The sequence below is a fragment of the Lepidochelys kempii genome, chromosome 5 (assembly GCF_965140285.1).
Source record: "Lepidochelys kempii isolate rLepKem1 chromosome 5, rLepKem1.hap1, whole genome shotgun sequence".
NCBI lineage: Eukaryota > Metazoa > Chordata > Testudines > Cheloniidae > Lepidochelys > Lepidochelys kempii.
The window spans coordinates 132,347,841-132,366,208 of NC_136384.1; positions in this window are offsets into that span (position 1 = coordinate 132,347,841).

Sequence of the window (18,368 nt, forward strand, 5' to 3'; positions counted from 1 at the left end):
TTTGGGCCAGCTTAGTGCACTAAGTGAAAACAGTAGCCCTAATGAATCAACATCCAACCATGTCTACGCTAGGTCAGTAAAATGAACGTTAACATCACTGATGAATGTTACGTGAACTGCTCTTCCAGAATCTGGTGATGGAAGTAGAGAAAGCTTCACGAGATAAAGACTTCATGTTTTGTTGCAGAACACAGGGGTTTTCAATGAAATTGCAAGGCAGTTAAGGTAAAGCAGATGAAAAGCAATACTTCTTTACAACACCTAACTAGCCTCTGGAACTCTCAGCCATAAGAGATCACTGAGGTTTAAAAAGATTCTTTTATAAAAGATGAAACATTTCTAAGGCTACTGAGAACATCCCCAGTTGTGAGGATGCCAGTTGTTTTTAGAAGGGAGACAAACCCTTATGCATCCAATCTCTAAAGCCTAGAAAGAAATGTCCTCTGTGGTTATTCCATTATTGTCCACTGTGGAGCTTCTTGCAGTTCTCTGAAGCAGCTCATGCTGGCCACTGTCCGAGACAAGATGCCATGTCATCCGGTCCAGCAGTTCCCCTGTTTATATGCTGCACTGAGTTTTCTTATCAGCACATATTCTAAAATAAAGTGGTTATTTACCATGTCCTCAGAGCCCGGCACAGCTCCCTAGAACCCAACCAAGAAACACAAAATCGGAGTTAGCAAAAATTGGGATTAAGGTATAGACATTTTCTTTTCACCTTTAAAAGATGTGAAAATCTTAACAGGTCCACTAAGTGAGATGCAATGGATTCTTCCTTTTGACCATATGGGCCAGAAAGACATTCAGAATTAAAATCGGGACTTTAGGGGGAGCTAGGAGTACATTAGAAAAATTGCACTGGTTTAACTACATCAGTTTGAAATTGATCTTGTTAAACCAATGCAACTCCCTAGTGCTGCTGCACTTAAACTGATTAAATCAATTTAACTTAATTCTGTGACTTTCCTGCAAATGTTATATCAATTACAACAAGAGATAAAACAGTTTAATGGCATCTACATTAGGGGTTTGTACTGGTTTAACGTGATTGACTTTGAAATCAATATCATTAAATGGGTTCAATTTTTCTAGCAGATAAGCCCTTATTGGCATCAGAAGATTTAGTTAGCCCTGAATTCTCTCTTCTCAGTAGCCTTGGAACTGATAAGGAACTTACTGGTATTATCCATTGTCCATCTTTAGGAGAAAGCGGAACCGCTGCAGAATTGCATATTTAAACTAGAGTTGGGCAAGCAGCAGAAAAGCGATCTACTAATTGCAGTTTCTCAGTTCATCTCTGACTTGTTCCTTTCGTGCTCCTCTTGGTTTACTCAGCTACATACATCTACCTGAAGCAGGTTTTTGTCAGTATAAACACCTGGATTGGCTGATGTTTGTGAAAATACATGTATTCTTGTGCAAACAAGGTTATCTGATGAATATGGGTGTTCACTGGGCACTCTGCCAGAAGTGCTGTGCGTGATGCATTCTCACACACACAGTTCAGAGGTTGTTGGGACCTGAATGTCACAGGAAAGGTCATTTGATCTTTATCCTAGAAATCATGCTACTTTGCCCATTCTCATGATGCCTGTTTCTTAGATGGGAACTTTCAAGCATACGTTGTAAAGAACTAGAAATTATGGTTATGGACGTAAGCACACACTCTCAATTTCAATAGCACCAACAACAAGGATATTCTATATTATAGGACATAACGCATCCTCCTTACCTGTGGCCCCATTTGTGCTACTATAATTGGAAACATCTGCATAAAAATAGATAAATAATTAAATGGAGGTTGTTGAGCCAAATTCAGTTAAATCTGTACAAGACTAAGACTGGAGAGACGGACTGGGTAGACAAAGCACTTCACATTCATTTAGCCACATGGCTGCAATGTATTTGACTAAGGAATAGGAAAAGTATTTCATTGACGCAGTAAAAACATGTGAACATATGTGGACTTTTAGGGCATCACAATATTTTGATTATATAAAAAACAACGATAAACTGTATTAGAGAAAAAACGTGGCTGAAATTTTGATATCTCTCTCTCTCAGTATTCCTGCCCCACCAGCAAAAAGCATCGTTGGGGAGATAAGAAAACAGAACCCCTTGACTTTTAAAGTGCTTTTTAGTGCCGAGTTAATAATTGATTTAATTTTTGGTTTGCTTTTTTCCTGGGGACAAACCAAAAAGTCTATTAAAAAAAAATTCAGTTTAATGAACCAAAACTGATTTTTTTTTTCTGAAACAAAAGAACAAAATTTTGCTTTAGGTCTAAGCAGTCTTTTTTCAGTGTTTCATTATATCAGAGCAGGGGGAGAGGGAAGCGTTTACCCTTTTTTAATATAAATATAATTCAATTGCAAAACAAAGCATCATTTCAAAATGAAAAGTCAAGCCAGTCATTTCAAAAGGAACCATTTCAAATTCCTAAAAAAAAAAATTTTCAGCCAAACCTATTGGCTGAATTTGTTCTCAATTTGCAAATAGTTTTGGTGGCCCGAAAAAATCATCAACCAGTGAATTTACTATTCGCTGGGGAAAAAATTGTCCAGCTCTAGGGCTGCCAACTTTCCAATCGCACAAAATGGAACACCCTAGCCACGCCCCTTCCCCCAGGCCCCGCCCCCACTCACTGCATTCCCCGTCACTCGGTGGCTCACTTTCACTGGGCTAGGGCAGGGGGTTAGGGTGCAGGAGGAGGTGAGGACTCTAAGTGGGGGTGCCAGCTCTGGGGTGGGGCCGGGGATGAGGGGTTTGGGGTGCAGGAGGGGGCTCCAGGCTGGGGTGTGGGATGAGGGATTTGGAGCGTGGAAGGGGGCTGCAGGTTGAGGCAGGGGATTGGGGTACAGGAGGGCGCATAGGCTCTGGGCTGGGGGTGCAGGCTCTGGGGTAGGACCAGGGATGAGGGGTTTGGGGTGCAGGAGGGGGCTCCAGGCTGGGGTGTGGGATGAGGGATTTGGAGCGTGGAAGGGGGCTGCAGGTTGAGGCAGGGGATTGGGGTACAGGAGGGCTCATAGGCTCTGGGCTGGGGGTGCAGGCTCTGGGGTAGGACCAGGGATGAGGGGTTTGGGGTGCAGGAGGGGGCTCAGGGCTGGGGTGTGGGGTGAGGGATTTGGAGCGTGGAAGGGGGCTGCAGGTTGAGGCAGGGGATTGGGGTACAGGAGGGCGCATAGGCTCTGGGCTGGGGGTGCAGGCTCTGGGGTAGGACCAGGGATGAGGGGTTTGGGGTGCAGGAGGGGGCTCAGGGCTGGGGCAGGGGCTCAGGGTTGGGCCAATGGGAGTGTGGAGCTGGTGCTTGGGGCAGGGGGCAGCGCACAGAGCCCAGTGGGTACACCTCCTCGCCGCGTAGGAGCCGGGCCTACGGCTGCTTCCTGGGTGCAGCGCCGTGCCGGGACAGGTAGGGACTAGCCTGCCTTAGACCCCACAGCACTGCCAACCAGACTTTTAACAGCTGACTGGAGCCGCCAGGGTCCCTTTTTGACAGGGCGTTCCAGTCAAAAAACGGATGCCTGGCAACCCTACCCCGCTGGAGTGCCAGGTGGATTTTCACCGCAACGCTTAGCTCATGCGTGCCTAGGAGCCTCAGCGGGCCAGGCTGCCAGCAGGACTCTTACTCCGGGGGCTGGCTGCTCTCAAGATCTTCTGTACGCAGTCAGCAGCCAGGAGGGCTGTTAGCACAGCGTGACAGTGATTATAGGCCTGAGCATGAGCCACACACAGAGCTGCCTTCATGAAGGTGTCAGGGAAATTGTGACTGAACTTACTGATTGTTGTGGCAGCAGCTGCTGTTGCACATTCACCCCATTTCCTGCTCTCGGCGGTGCCTGTCACTGGCCCCATTCCTGTTGCAGCCATAAGCTACATGACGGGGAACGAGATGCTTCTAACGGTTAGAAGCAACCTCACGCAGAAGTGAAGAAACACATGCTACACAAAGTAGAAGTTTGTTTAAATTCCAGCTAAAAATCCAACCAGATTCCTAGAGTTTTAATCCCAGACCCAGAAATTCCAGGTGGAAAAAACATGTTATCTCATTCACCCCTGCCAGTACACAAATGAGAGGCTTGCAATCTGAAAGACTAGGCCAGTTACCCTTACCCTTCTGTAGAACACACACACCCTTTTACATGCCGAACGTTGCATAATTCTTTGTCTTGCTCATCATACACTGGAACTGGAGCAGTATCTCTGCTATTAACTGAACCTTTTGCAATAAATGAGTGAACATGAAAATAAAAAAATTGACTGCAAGCGGGGAAAAAATCCTATCTTTGAATTTTTATATTAGATGCTTTCTTCCTAAAATTAAGCTAGTGCCACCCACACTCCCTGTGTCCGTAAGGAATACAAGCAGTAATTAAAGACACATTTCATTAGCCTGCAGCTATCGATATTTTGAATAAACGTTATATTGACAGGCTTCCACCTGGCCCGTAGCCGAGGAAGGTTGGTCTGGGGCTGGTGGATGACAGTGTCGTGTAGTGGATAGGATGCGACTCGGGAGACTTGGGTTCCATGCTCAGCATGACATTGGCCTGCGGGGCTCCCCTGGGCCAGTCATCCTCCCCCGCTCCCCGCCCAGGGCCCCGCTTCCTCGTCAGTAAAACAATAGATAATGATATGACCTCCTTTGTAAAGAGCTTTCTGATCTACAGATGAAAACTTCACTAGGTATCAGTAAGCACCAGGGATTGTGGTTAAACCACTGAAGTAAAGTATAGACTTTTTGGGTCCAATTCCCAGGACCTCTCATAGGCTTGATGTGAAATTTTGGTTAAGTCATCTAACCTCTCTGTGTCTCATTTATAGAGTTGGTCTGGGTTTTTTGGGGGGGGGGGTTGGTTTTTTTTGCAGTCTTGTTATAGCCGTGTTGGTCCGAGGAAAGGAGACAGACAAGGTGGATGAGGTAATATCTTTTACTGGACCAACTGCTGTCCATGAAAGAGACAAACTTTCGGGCCCCACAGAGCTCTTCATCAGACCTGGCATGGAGTTCGGAAGCTGGTCTCTCTCACCGATAGAAGTTGGACCAATAAAAGATATTACCTCACCCACCTTGTCTCTCTCGATTTGGTTTTCAAACATTGCTGGTCTTGCTGAAATTTTTCAGGTATTTGTCAAAACACTGAAATATTCAGTGAGAAATTTTGGAAAGTTTTTTGTTTTTCATTGTAAATAAAATACAGTTTTGGTGGAGCAGTACTCAGTTCCCTTTCTGTAAAATAGGATTTTATGGTATTTCCTTCCTCCTTCACTATGTCTGTGTTGCGTGTTAGCCCTTTGGGTCAGGAACCTTACGGGGTGTGTGTGTGTGTGTGTGTGTGTGTGTGTGTGTGTGGCACTTAGCACAATAGGGTCCTGCTCTCAGCTGGGGCCTCTGGGACTGCTATAATATAAGCTAACTGAACTGTAGAAGGAAATATGACATTTTCTGATTTTCTCTCTATTATAGTGGCACAAAACTAGTATAAACAGATGGAGGATGAGGCTTGTTCTCTCATCCTGCTGTTGGCTAAAGGCTCCTGTCACGTGCTGAGCACCAGAAGCTAATCTTCTATATCCGATTGAACTCCAATGCAAAATAGAGCTAGGGCACAATACCTGCGTTTGGGGAATGTTGTAGAGTTGCAGCATTTAGGAATTGGAGATGAGATTTTCAGACAATATGGCTTTATGATACATTCTCTAACTACTCCTCATGAATTAAAAGAAACAATCCACTGGAACCAGAGCTATAGTTTTAGGTAGGCGGTATTTTCTGGGCTCAATCAGTTTCTTCTCATGTGTATCATTATTGGAGCTGTTTTTATGACACAGACGCTTCAACTCAAAGACAGCTCCCATTTGGGTATAATTTAGACTACAAAATTACACTGAATTTCCACAGCACAGACGAGCAATGAAACACAATATATATTTTAACTAAAGCTGACATATTTTTGTAGCCTAACTGGCAGTGAGTAAAAGAATAAATGGACACAAATCAGACATCAAGAATTATAACATTCAAAAACCAGTCAGAGAACACTTCAATCTCCCTGGCCACTCAATTACAGACCTAAAAGTGGCAATTCTTCAGCAAAAACACTTCAAAAACAGACTCCAACGAGAGACTGCTGAATTGGAATTAATTTGCAAACTGGACACCATTAACTTAGGCTTGAATAAAGACTGGGAGTGGATGGGTCATTACACAAAGTAAAACTATTTCCCCATATTTAGTTTTCCCCCTACTGTTCCTCACATGTTCTTGTCAACTGCTGGAAATGGCCCATCTTCATTATCACTGCAAAAGGTTTTTTTTTCTCTCCTGTTGGCAATAGTTCACCTTGACTGATCACTCTCGTTATAGCAAAAAGAACAGGAGTACTTGTGGCACCTTAGAGACTAACCAATTTATTTGAGCATGAGCTTTCATGAGCTACAGCTCACTTCATTGGATGCATTCATTTTTTTTCCACTGAATACATCCGATGAAGTGAGCTGTAGCTCATGAAAGCTTATGCTCAAATAAATTGGTTAGTCTCTAAGGTGCCACAAGTCCTCCTGTTCTTTTTGCGAATACAGACTAACACGGCTGCTACTCTGAAACCTCTCGTTATAGTGTGTATGGTAACACCCATTGTTTCATGTTCTCTGTGTGTATATATATATATATATCTTCCTACTGTATTTTCCACTGCATGCATCCGAGGAAGTGGGTTTTAGCCCATGAAAGCTTATGCTCAAATAAATTTGTTAGTCTCTAAAGTGCCACAAGTCCTCCTTTTCTTTTTGCAGATACAGACTAACACAGCTGCTACTCTGAAACCTAATAGACAGCATCACTTATGTAATTCAGCTAGGAACACAGTAGTTGCTACAACGAATATGTCAGCTAAGCTATCAGGTTCAGGATCCTTCTTCTGAAGTTAATGGAGAATCCAGATCTAAGTTCCAGTCCATTATTCTATCCACTTCACCGCTCTGCCTCTTAGTTGTCAGCTGTCTGACACATTACTGAACCACAGCGCTTACGGATGGTAGAGTTCTTTGAGCAGACCATCTCTCTGCCTAGGTACAATTGCTTCTACAGTACTACGTGGCTGACTGTGAGCCGGTTTTAACTATGACAAATGCTGAGGCCCTTAGCTCTTCCCTAGGGAGATTATTTCAAAGCCTAACACTTCTCACTGTTGGGGAGATTTTTTTAAAAAAATACTCAACCTAAATTTTGCTTTGCTTACCAAATCAAGCAAGTGGATTACCATGGTTAACAAAGAAGACATAGTAAACACACTTACCGGTATTAAGATTTGCTACCTGTGCCAAGAAACCAATGTTACTCTTTCTCTCTTGTTTGATTTCTGAATAACATAGCCTATAACGTAGTCTAATGTGATCTCTGCCTTGGTGAAGAAACTTACTTCGACCTCTCTGTTCTCAAGCAGCACCATACCAATGAACAGATTCACCAGGCCCCAATGATTTCTGATGCGCTTCTCTCAATATCCCTGGCCCTTTGAGAGTCCTACTTCAATTTAAACACTGCTCTGAGAAACCAGTTAGAAGAGAGGAACCCACATGAAGTCATTTGGGTTTCATTCATTGCCAAACGCTTCATTAGTTGTGTTATTAGCCGCAGATGCCATTATGCCCCATAGCATCAGCAGGTATTTAGGAAAATCTCTTCTGAATGAAACAGACCAAAAAAAATCATGACCTAAACAAAATCAAGCCTGCATCCCCCAGCACTGACAAGGGATAGACTGTGAAAGGCCAGACTCACCCCACACCTACACTACAGCGGGGCAAAAAGTTTTGCAAGACCTTTTTTCCCTGTTGGAATACATGGGTTAGGCAGAATTGAATCTTGCTGTGGGAAAATGTTCAGCTTATTAAATTATTCAATTTTCAGATTGGAAGAATCAGAATGAAAAGTGACATCTGTGTCTATAGAATAGGCTTTGGAATGATCTCACATAAATTGTAGTATCTGTTAGGGGGCTTATTCCTTCACCCACTTACTTCCCTGGTCTTTCTCGCATGAACAGAGAGCAACAATACCCGAAGTCCAAAGGTGCAAACAATTCGATGTTTATTGGGGTGAACTTCCAGCAAGCATGATTCCAGTTTCCTTCCTTAGTATCCTCCTTCCCAGCTCTGACACCACAGAGCCTTACACCTGTGTCCCTGTTCCCATTCCTACCCTTAGCCAAACATGATTCCAACTTCCTTACTCCCATTCCCTGTTCCCATTTCCCCCTTTAGCAAAACATGATTCCAATTTTCTTACCCCCATTCCCTGTTCCCATCTCCCTCACCCACATGCCCACCCCCACCCACACCCAGTCACTTCCTCATTGACTACAGATTATATAGTAAAACTTGAGTTCTGCTTAGCTATACCTTAACCAATCATTTTCCTGAAATTTAACTAACCAATCCTAACATATTGTAACATGATTATGTAACCAATTATATCCCACCACCTTAATTAGTTTACACCCAGCAAAATTAATTATACAGCAGACAGGAACAATCACAGAACCAGACAGAGATTATACAGACAAACAACAGCAAAGTGGGAACTATAATGACAAAACAATACAGAAGTGAGGATTTCACATCCCAGCTATTGATAAGTGAGTTCTTGCCAGACAGGATGCTATCAAACTAAGTTTCCTTTTACATTTTCTAGGCACTTCCCTTTCTCTGGAGGTGATAGGAACTATCAGGACAGGATTGTATTCCTAACAGCCGAATAGCACCTTATTTCAGTGTGACTAGTTTGGAATGTGAGGATGTGACCGGTCGCTTCCCAGCTTATGGCTGCCTCTGCTGCTTAGCCAAAGGCCTGAGCCTAAGAACAGGGCCTCAGACTGTCACGGTACGAGAAGGCCCTTACACCAGCAGACAGTGATTTTGATTCTTTCTTTTATACCTCTATCACTAGCCAAGTGATAAGAATACACCTAAATTCTTAGAGTACAGGCCTTTGCAGACAGGCCTGAATATCTATATCCTAACAGTATCCATATATACGTATACAACATTTTTCTTTTGAAATGGCATTTTAACATGCTGCATTGTTTTCTTTCAGTCAAAACTGTCAAATTTCTGTTTTCAACATTTCCCGTTTGAATTTTTTCAGAATTACTTGTTTCATGAAAAAATTTGATCGTGTGACTTTTTATTCCTCTTTGGTGTAGAAAGTCATTTCTGTAGTATCTTGCCATGTTTTGAGCAGCTCCACTTTACAACAGTTCTGCCCAGAATGTGATCCATGGAGCCAGTCCTCATAGTCAAAATATGACACACCCTGAATTTTCTGCAGCCTGATTAAAAAGGATCTGAGAAATACACAGATCAATAGAAACATTTCTAATATTATAAGGTAGATTCTGCCACCGTTACTCAAACTGAATTGGACCACTCTAGATCTCTTGGGCCAGTAACCTTCATGAGTTGTCCCTTTCTCAGATAGGCCAGCCTCTTTCATGAGCACTAACTCACTTTAAAAATTAGAGGAGGAACTTGTTTAACTTTGTGCTGATGTTCCTTCAACTATCTGCAGGCACCATGTAGTACTCCCTGCTGCTCAGTGTCCTCTCTATTGATCATGCTGCAATAAACAAGTGAGATTTTTAGGCAAATAAGTCATTTGTCAGACAAAATCCACCAAATTCTGGAATTAGTTAACCAGCTGTAATAGTGTAATTAGCTGCCTGGACCAACAGGAGACTAAAACAAAATCCACAGCATCAGCAAAGCAGCAAACTCATTTAATTAGTTTGTAATGACTCAGAAGAGGATTTCAATGTTTGTGTCTAACTGTATTAACTACCTCCCGCAATTTTGTCACGCTATCTGGGAGCAAAGAAACCAGAGTCGTGGCTTACCATGTATCATGGGTATGTCCTGTAGAAATAATTGATAAGGTAACATAACATTCACATGATACTCTATAATAAAGGGCAAGAACCACTAAATACTTTTGATTCATAAGGTGAGACTGTATCTTGCATGCACCTCCTAAAAGGGTGCTGGCTTGGAACTCTTATGGGTGGTACCATGCAGTGAGAAATGAGACGTTCTGGTTGAACCCAGCTCAATTTGCCTATTCAGAACAATCTTCAGGAATAAGGTTGAGGTGGTCAGTGGGGTAGTGAAGGACATTTTCCATTGCTGGTGCCTATGCAGCACAAAGAGCCTAGTCTAACGCCTGTTGAAGTCAATGGACCTTTGGATCACTGGCAGTTCTACAGACAGAAGCCTTCCTTTAGGGCCTCATCCAGGGGCCAATCTGATGCCTTGTCCCATAGGGGAGGCCTAGAGGCTGCTAACATGAGAATTTGTCGCTAAGAGTCTGGAGTGATACAGGGCCAGAGAGAGAGTGCGTTCGGCAAGCAGCACGGGAGAACAGAAGCTGTCTGTAAAGATGCAGTGCTCTACTGACCTCTGTAGCAAAAAGAAAAGGGGGAAGGTGAAGACAACTCTCACCAATTTTAAAATGCTTCCTAGCTGCTTTAATATTGCGTCTTGCAGCCTAAAATATTGTATGAAATGTCAGATCCATAAATGTTTCCATTATGAATGTTGAGGGGATCAAAAAATAAGTGTCTAAGACATTTCAAAATCAACTGACTTTTAAATTCTTCCTTCTTTAAAAACCAGGGCTGGTTGGAGTCCAAGACTGAGTTAGAAAAATTCAGCTTGAAAGGGATATTATTTGGGGAAAGATTTGTGTTGAAGGGAATGTGCCCCCTGTTTTAAATGGAAAATGCAATGGAAACTTTACTGTGGGGCCATGAGACTACTTCTTTTCCCTACAAATTAGCCTTTTAACAATGATGGGACTCTCAAAAGTGCTGAAGGGAGTTAGCCACACAACTCCCAGCCTTGGTCTACGCTAGGAGTTGAGGTCGAATTTAGCAGCGTTAAATTGATTTAACCCTGCACCTGTCCACACAATGAAGCCCTTTTTTTCGACTTAAAGGCCTCTTAAAATCGATTTCCTTACTCCACACCCGACAAGGGGATTAGCACTGAAATTGGCCTTGCTGGGTCAAATTTGGGGTACTGTGGATGCAATTAGACAGTATTGGCCTCCAGGAGCTATCCCAGAGTACTCCATTGTGACCGCTCTGGACAGCACTCTCAACTCAGATGCACTGGCCAGGTAGACAGGAAAAGGCCCGCGAACTTTTGAATTTCAATTTCCTGTTTGGCCAGTGTGGCAAGCTGCAGGTGAGTGCAGAGCTCATCAGCAGAGGTGACCATGATGGAGTCCCAGAATCGCAAAAGAGCTCCAGCATGGACCGAACAGGAGGTACGGGATCTGATCATTGTATGGGGAGAGGAATCTGTGCTATCAGAACTCTGTTCCAGTTTTTGAAATGCCAAAACATTTGTCAAAATCTCCCAGGGCATGAAGGACAGAGGCCATAACAGGGACCCAAAGCAGTGCCGTGTGAAACTTAAGGAACTGAGGCAAGCCAACCAGAAAACCAGAGAGGCAAACGGCCACTCCGGGTCAGAGCCCAAAACATTCTGCTTCTATGATGAGCTGTATGCCATTTTAAGGGGTTCAGCCACCACAACCCGAGCTGTGTAGTTTGACTCCTTCAATGGAGATGGAGGCAACATGGAAGCAGGTTTTGGGGACAAGGAAGATGATGAGGAGGAGATTTTAGATAGCTCACAGCAAGCAAGCGGAGAAACTGGTTTTCCCGACAGCCAGGAACTGTTTCTCACCCTGGACCTGGAGCCAGTACCCTCCAAAACCACCCAAGGCTGCCTCCCAGACCCGCCAGGTGGAGAAGGGACCTCTGGTGAGTGTACCTTTTAAAATACCATACATGGTTTAAAAGCAAGCATGTTTAATGATTAATTTGCCCTGGCATTCGCAGCTCTCCTGGCTGTACTCCCAAAGCCTTTGCAAAAGGTTTCTGGGGAGGGCAGCATTATTCCGTCCACCATGGTAGGACACTTTACCACTCCAGGCCAGTAACACGTACTCGGGAATCATTGTAGAACAAAGCATTGCAGTGTATGTTTGCTGGCATTCAAACAACATCTGTTTTTTATCTCTCTGTGTTATCCTCAGGAGAGTGATATCATTCATGGTCACCTGGTTGAAATAGGGTGCTTTTCTTAAGGGGACATTCAGAGGTGCCCGTTCCTGCTGGGCTGTTTGCCTGTGGCTGAACAGAAAAGTTCCCCGCTGTTAGCCATGGGGAGGAGGGAGGGCTAGCACAAAATGACCGGGAGGAGAGGTGGCGGGCTGAAGAGAGTAAGTAGCAGGCTGAAGAGAGAGCTGAAGCTGAAAGATGGCAGCAGCGTGATGAGAGGAGGCAGGATTCAATGCTGGGGCTGCTGGAGTATCAAACTAACATGCTCCAGCATATGGCTGAGCTTCAGGAAAGGCAGCTGGAGCACAGACCGCTGCTACAGCCCCTGTGTAACCAACCGGCCTCCTCCCCAAGTTCCATAGCCTCCTCACTCAGATGCCCAAGAACGCGGTGCGGGGGCCTCCGGCCACCCAGCCACTCCACCCCAGAGGATTTCCCAAGCAACAGAAGGCTGGCATTCAATAAGTTTTAAAGTTTTAAACTAATAAAGTGCTGTGTGGCCCTGTCCTTCTCTCCTCCACCATCCCTCCTGGGCTACCTTGGCAGTTATCCCCCTATTTGTGTGATGAATGAATAAAGAATGCATGAATGTAAAGCAACAATGACTTTATTGCCTCTGCAAGTGGTGATCGACGGGAGGAGGGGAGGGTGGTTAGCTTACAGGGAAGTAGAGTGAACCAAGGGGTGGGGGGTTTCATCAAGGAGAAACAGAACTTTCACACCGTAGCCTGGCCAGTCATGAAACTGGTTTTCAAAGCTTCTCGGATGCGCACCACACCCTCCTGTGCTCTTCTAACCGCCCTGGTGTCTGGCTGTGCGTAACCAGTGGCCAGGCGATTTGCCTCAACCTTCCACCCCGCCGTAAACGTCTCCCCCTTACTCTCATAGATATTGTGGAGCGCACAGCAAGCAGTAATAACAGTGGGAATATTGACAGGTTTCAGAGTAACAGCCGTGTTAGTCTGTATTTGCAAAAAGAAAAGGAGTACTTGTGGCACCTTAGAGACGAACCAATTTATTTGAGCATAAGCTTTCGTGAGCTACAGCTCACTTCATCAGATGCATACTGTGGAAAATACAGAAGACGTGGTAATATTGGTTTCGCTGAGGTCTAACCAAGTCAGTAAACTGCACCAGCGCGCTTTTAAACATCCAAATGCACATTCTACCACCATTCTGCACTTGCTCAGCCTGCAGTTGAACAGCTCCTGACTACTGTCCAGGCTGCCTGTGTATGGCTTCATGAGCCATGGCATTAAGGGGTAGACTGGGTCCCCAAGGATAACTATAGGCATTTCAACATTCCCAACGGTTATTTTCTGGTCTGGGAATAAAGTCCCTTCCTGCAGCTTTTGAAACAGACCAGAGTTCCTGTAGATGTGAGCGTCATGTACCTTTCCCAGCCATCCCACATTCATGTTGGTGAAATGTCCCTTGTGATCCACCAGTGCTTGCAGCACTATTGAAAAGTACCCCTTGCGGTTTATGTACTCGCTGGTTTGGTGCTCCGGTGCCAAGATAGGGATATGGGTTCCGTCTATGGCCCCACCACAGTTAGGGAATCCCATTGCAGCAAAGCCATCCACTATGACCTGCACATTTCCCAGGGTCACTACCCTTGATATCAGCAGATCTTAGATTGCGTTGGATACTTGCATCACAGCAGCCCCCACAGTAGATTTGTCCATTCCAAATTGATTCGCGACTGACTGGTAGCTGTCTGGTGTTGCAAGCTTCCACAGGGCTATTGCCACTCGCTTCTCAACTCTGAGGGCTGCTCTTATCTTGGTATTCATGTGCTTCAGGGCAGGAGAAAGCAAGTCACAATGTTCCATGAAAGTGCCCTTAAGCATGCGAAAGTTTCACAACCATTGGGAATCGTCCCAGACCTGCAACACTATGTGGTCCCACCAGTCTGTACTTGTTTCCCAGGCCCAGAACCGGCGTTCCACCGCATGAACCTGCCCCATTAGCACCATGATGCCCGCATTGCCGGGGCCCGTGCTTTGAGAGAAGTCTGTGTCCATATCCTCATCACTCTCGTCACCGTGCTGACGTCGCCTACTCGCCCGGTTTCGCTTTGCCAGGTTCTGGTGCTGCATATATTGCTGGATAACACGCTTGGTGTTTAATGTGCTCCTAATTGCCGAAGTGATCTGAGTGGGCTCCATGCTTGCCGTGATATGGCGTCTGCACAGAAAAAAGGCGTGGAATGATTGTCTGCCGTTGCCCTGACGGAGGGAGGGGCAACAGACGACATGGCTTACAGGGTTGGCTTACAGGGAATTAAACTCAACAAAGGGGGTGGCTTTACATCAATGAGAAACAAAAACAACTGTCACACAGAATGGCCCCCTCAAGGATTGAACTCAAAACCCTAAGTTTAGCAGACCAATGCTCAACTCACTAAGCTATCCCTCCCTCTAGTATTTCAGGCAGGACTGAATCTCCATTAAAGTTTTCAAGGTGCCCCTGACAGACCTCACCAAAATGATTTTCGGCCATGGATTTCACAAAGGGAGGGAGGGGGGAGCAAATGAATACAAAACAAATCTGGTCTATTTCTTGTTTTGATCCACTCCATCTATCTTTTACCATTTTGGCTGGCAGCAGACGGTGCAGTAGAACTGCAAGCCATCCTCATCTCCTGCCTGCTCACCATAAGATGGTATGATAGGACTGCCTGCAGGACTAAAGAGAATGATCTGGTTGAGTCACTCCTATTTTAGTCCCTGCGCCCATGTCTGCCCAGATGCTCCTGATTGACCTTATCGAGGCAGCCAGGAGCACCTCAGACACAATGACAATGGATTTCAGGCCTATTGCACCATCTTCTGCCACAAGGCAATGAGTTGCTGCTGCTGTGTAGCAATGCAGTACCCCGTCTGCCAGCACCCAGGAGACATACGTTGACAGTGAGCTGAGCGGGCTCCATGCTTACCGTGGTATGGCGTCTGCACAAGTAACTCAGGAAAAAAGGCACGAAACGATTGTCTGCCGTTGCTTTCACAGGGCGGGAGAGGCCTGACGACATGTACCCAGAACCACCCGCAACAATGTTTTTGCCCCATTAGGCATTGGGATCTCAACCCAGACTTCCAATGGGCAGCGGAGACTGTGGGAACTGTGGGATAGCTACCCACAGTGCAACGCTCCGGAAGTCAACGCTTGCCTTGGTACTGTGGAAGCACTCCGTGGGGGAGGTTTAGATTGGATATTAGGAAAAACTTTTTCACTATGAGGGTGGTGAAACACTGGAATTCGTTACCTAGGGAGGTGGTAGAATCTCCTTCCTTAGAGGTTTTTAAGGTCAGGCTTGACAAAGCCCTGGCTGGGATGATTTAACTGGGAATTGGTCCTGCTTCGAGCAGGGGGTTGAACTAGATGACCTTCTGGGGTCCCTTCCAACCCTGATATTCTATGATTCTATGATTCCGCTGAGTTAATGCACTTAATGCACTTAGAGCATTTAGAGTGTGGGGACACACACAATCGACTATATAAAAACGATTTCTAAAACACCGACTTCTATAAATTCGAGCTAATTTCGTAGTGTAGACATACCCCCACTGGCAGTTAAAGGGAGTTAGAAATCTGGCTGTAGTACGGAGTTTTGAGAATTCTGTGACGCTGGCAGACCAGGCACCAGCTCATGCCAAAGCCCCAGGCCTCACTGAACACGGACAAATTCACATCTGGGAACCAGGCTGGCTCACCTGTGTGTTACCATGGTTAAAATAGAATCATAGAATCATAGAATCATAGAATATCAGGGTTGGAAGGATCCTAAGTTGATAAAATAAAAATAGATAAAATAAATAATAGATAAATAATAAATAATAATAATAATAATAATAAAATAATAAATAATAATAAATAATAGATAAAATAAAAATAAAATAGATCCTAAGTTGATAAGAAAGTTGAAAGGAAGCTGCATGTATTGATCTCACTTATACAATCTGTAACCCATGGTATAAAGTTATGCTTAGGGTATGTCTTCACTACCAATGTTAAAGCACTGCCTAGGGTGACCAGCTGTCCCGATTTTATAGGGACAGTCCTGACTTTGGGGTCTTTTTCTTATGTAGGCTCCTATTACCCCCCATCCCCGTCCCGATTTTTCACACTTGCTGTCTGGTCACCCTAGCACAGCCGTAGCAGCATTTGAACATGGCTTTGTAGTCGTGGCACCAGCACTGGGAGAAAGCACACCCACCCAGCATTGTAAAAACTCCACCCCCACAAAGGGAGTAGCTCCCAGCGCTGCTTACATGGCTACTTTACAGCGCTAAACTTGCATCATTCCGGGGGGGTGTGTGTTTTCACATCCCTGAGCAAGAAAGTTTCAACTCTGTAAAGTGGCAGTGTAGACAAGGCCTGAGTGTTTGCATTGTAAACCTCTGTAACTGCGTAACTTACCAACAGGAAACAGGCATTAATTAATGTGAAGTGCTGCACCTACACACAAGAATGTCCATTGAAACCAAATGGGCCATTGTGAAACATCAAAGAACAAAGACTTTGATTGCCCGCAACCATGAAGAGGACACAGGTGCCAACACTTGTCCCATCAGTTCCAACTCTGGGGAAAGGGAATAAAAATCTCTGACCAGAAGGAACTGTCTGCTGTGAATGTTGTGATTTTTTTTTTAATGTAAAGGACTATCTATCACAAAGGCAAGCTTGCCTGGGTGGTAAGATAGACCAGAGTACCCAGTGGACTGTCTGTGACTCCTTGTTAAATCAGTTACAGTGAGTAAGGAGCTCTCACTTGCTACTTGGTTGGAGAAACCTAAGTATAGAACTCATAACCTGCTTGGCGTTTGTTACAAACCAGGGCACAATCTTCCCTGAGGTTGGCTCTCACGGTAGTGATCCATTCCAGACAGCTTGACAAATTCTATCCCAAATAAACAAGTGCTAGGTCATTTGTTTGACAGAAAAATCTGAGAAGACTGAGAAGGACCCTGCAGAAAAGCATTCAAGCACTTGGCTGCACGTCCAAATGATCTGAATTAGCTGGAAGTTTCCAATGCACTCAATATTGGCACAACTCTTCTCCCACTGAGGTCAGAGTTTTACCATTGAATTCAGTGGGAGCACAGTTAGACCACCTTTGAAAATCCCACCTGTTCTGTCTAGAGATTTTCTATCTTTTTGGCACTAAAATAGTTGAAACTGTTTCACTCAATACGCGTTTTATAGGAGACATCTTCCTTTCACTTCTTTTTGTTCACCTGGATAGTTATAACTGCCTTTACACTCAGCTTAAAGAGCCCCAGAAATCTTGGTTATGGCTTTTGTCTGTTTTGCAAAATGTAATCAGTAGTCCTTGCTTTCTGTTCTGAAGTGGCACATCTTGTATCTGTAAAACTCCAAGATCTCTCTAGTTTATCAGATGTGTTTTATTACACTGTGATTGCAGAACTGTAATGTCCGTCCCCTTCTTTTTTGTGAATAGAACTTTTAAAAAATAATCAAAACTAAAAATAACGAAAAATTCTTTAAAAAAATATATAATCAGTTTTTAGCAAAATAGTTATCAATGTTTTTCATTTTTACTTAAAACTGTTTTTTTCTCTGGGGTATATTAACAGGAGTGTTGTCTGTAAGACATGGAAGGTGCTTGTCCTGCACTGCTCGGCACTGCTGAGGCCTCAGCTGGAGTCCTGTGTCCAGTTCTGGACACTTTAGGTAAGATGTGGATAAATTGTAGAGTTCAGAGGAGAGCAGCAAAAATAACTGTTTTAGAAAACCTGACCTATGAGGAAAGGTTAAAAAACTGGGCATGTTTAGTCTTGAGGAAAGAAGACTGAGGTGGGACCTGATAACAGTCTTCAAATATGTTATTGGCTGTTAGAAAGAGGATGGTGATCAATTATTCTCTATGTCCACTAAGTTTAGGACAAAAAGCAATGGGCTTAATCTGCAGCAAAGGAGATTTAGGTTAGATATTAAGAAAAAGTTTCTAACTGTAAGAACAGTTAAATTCTGGAATAGGCTTCCAAGGGAGGTTGTGGAGTCCCCCTCATTGGAAGCTTTTAAGAAGAGGTTAGATGGACAAACCTGCCAGGGATGGTCTAGGTTTATTTGGTCCTGCCTTGGTGCAGAGGGCTGGACTTGATAACTTCTCGAGGTCCCTTCCAGCCCTACATTTCAGGAAATTCCAATGTTTGTGAAGAATTTAGCCCAAAATGATTTATTACTAAAATGAGACTTTGGGTTGGATTACATGTAAAT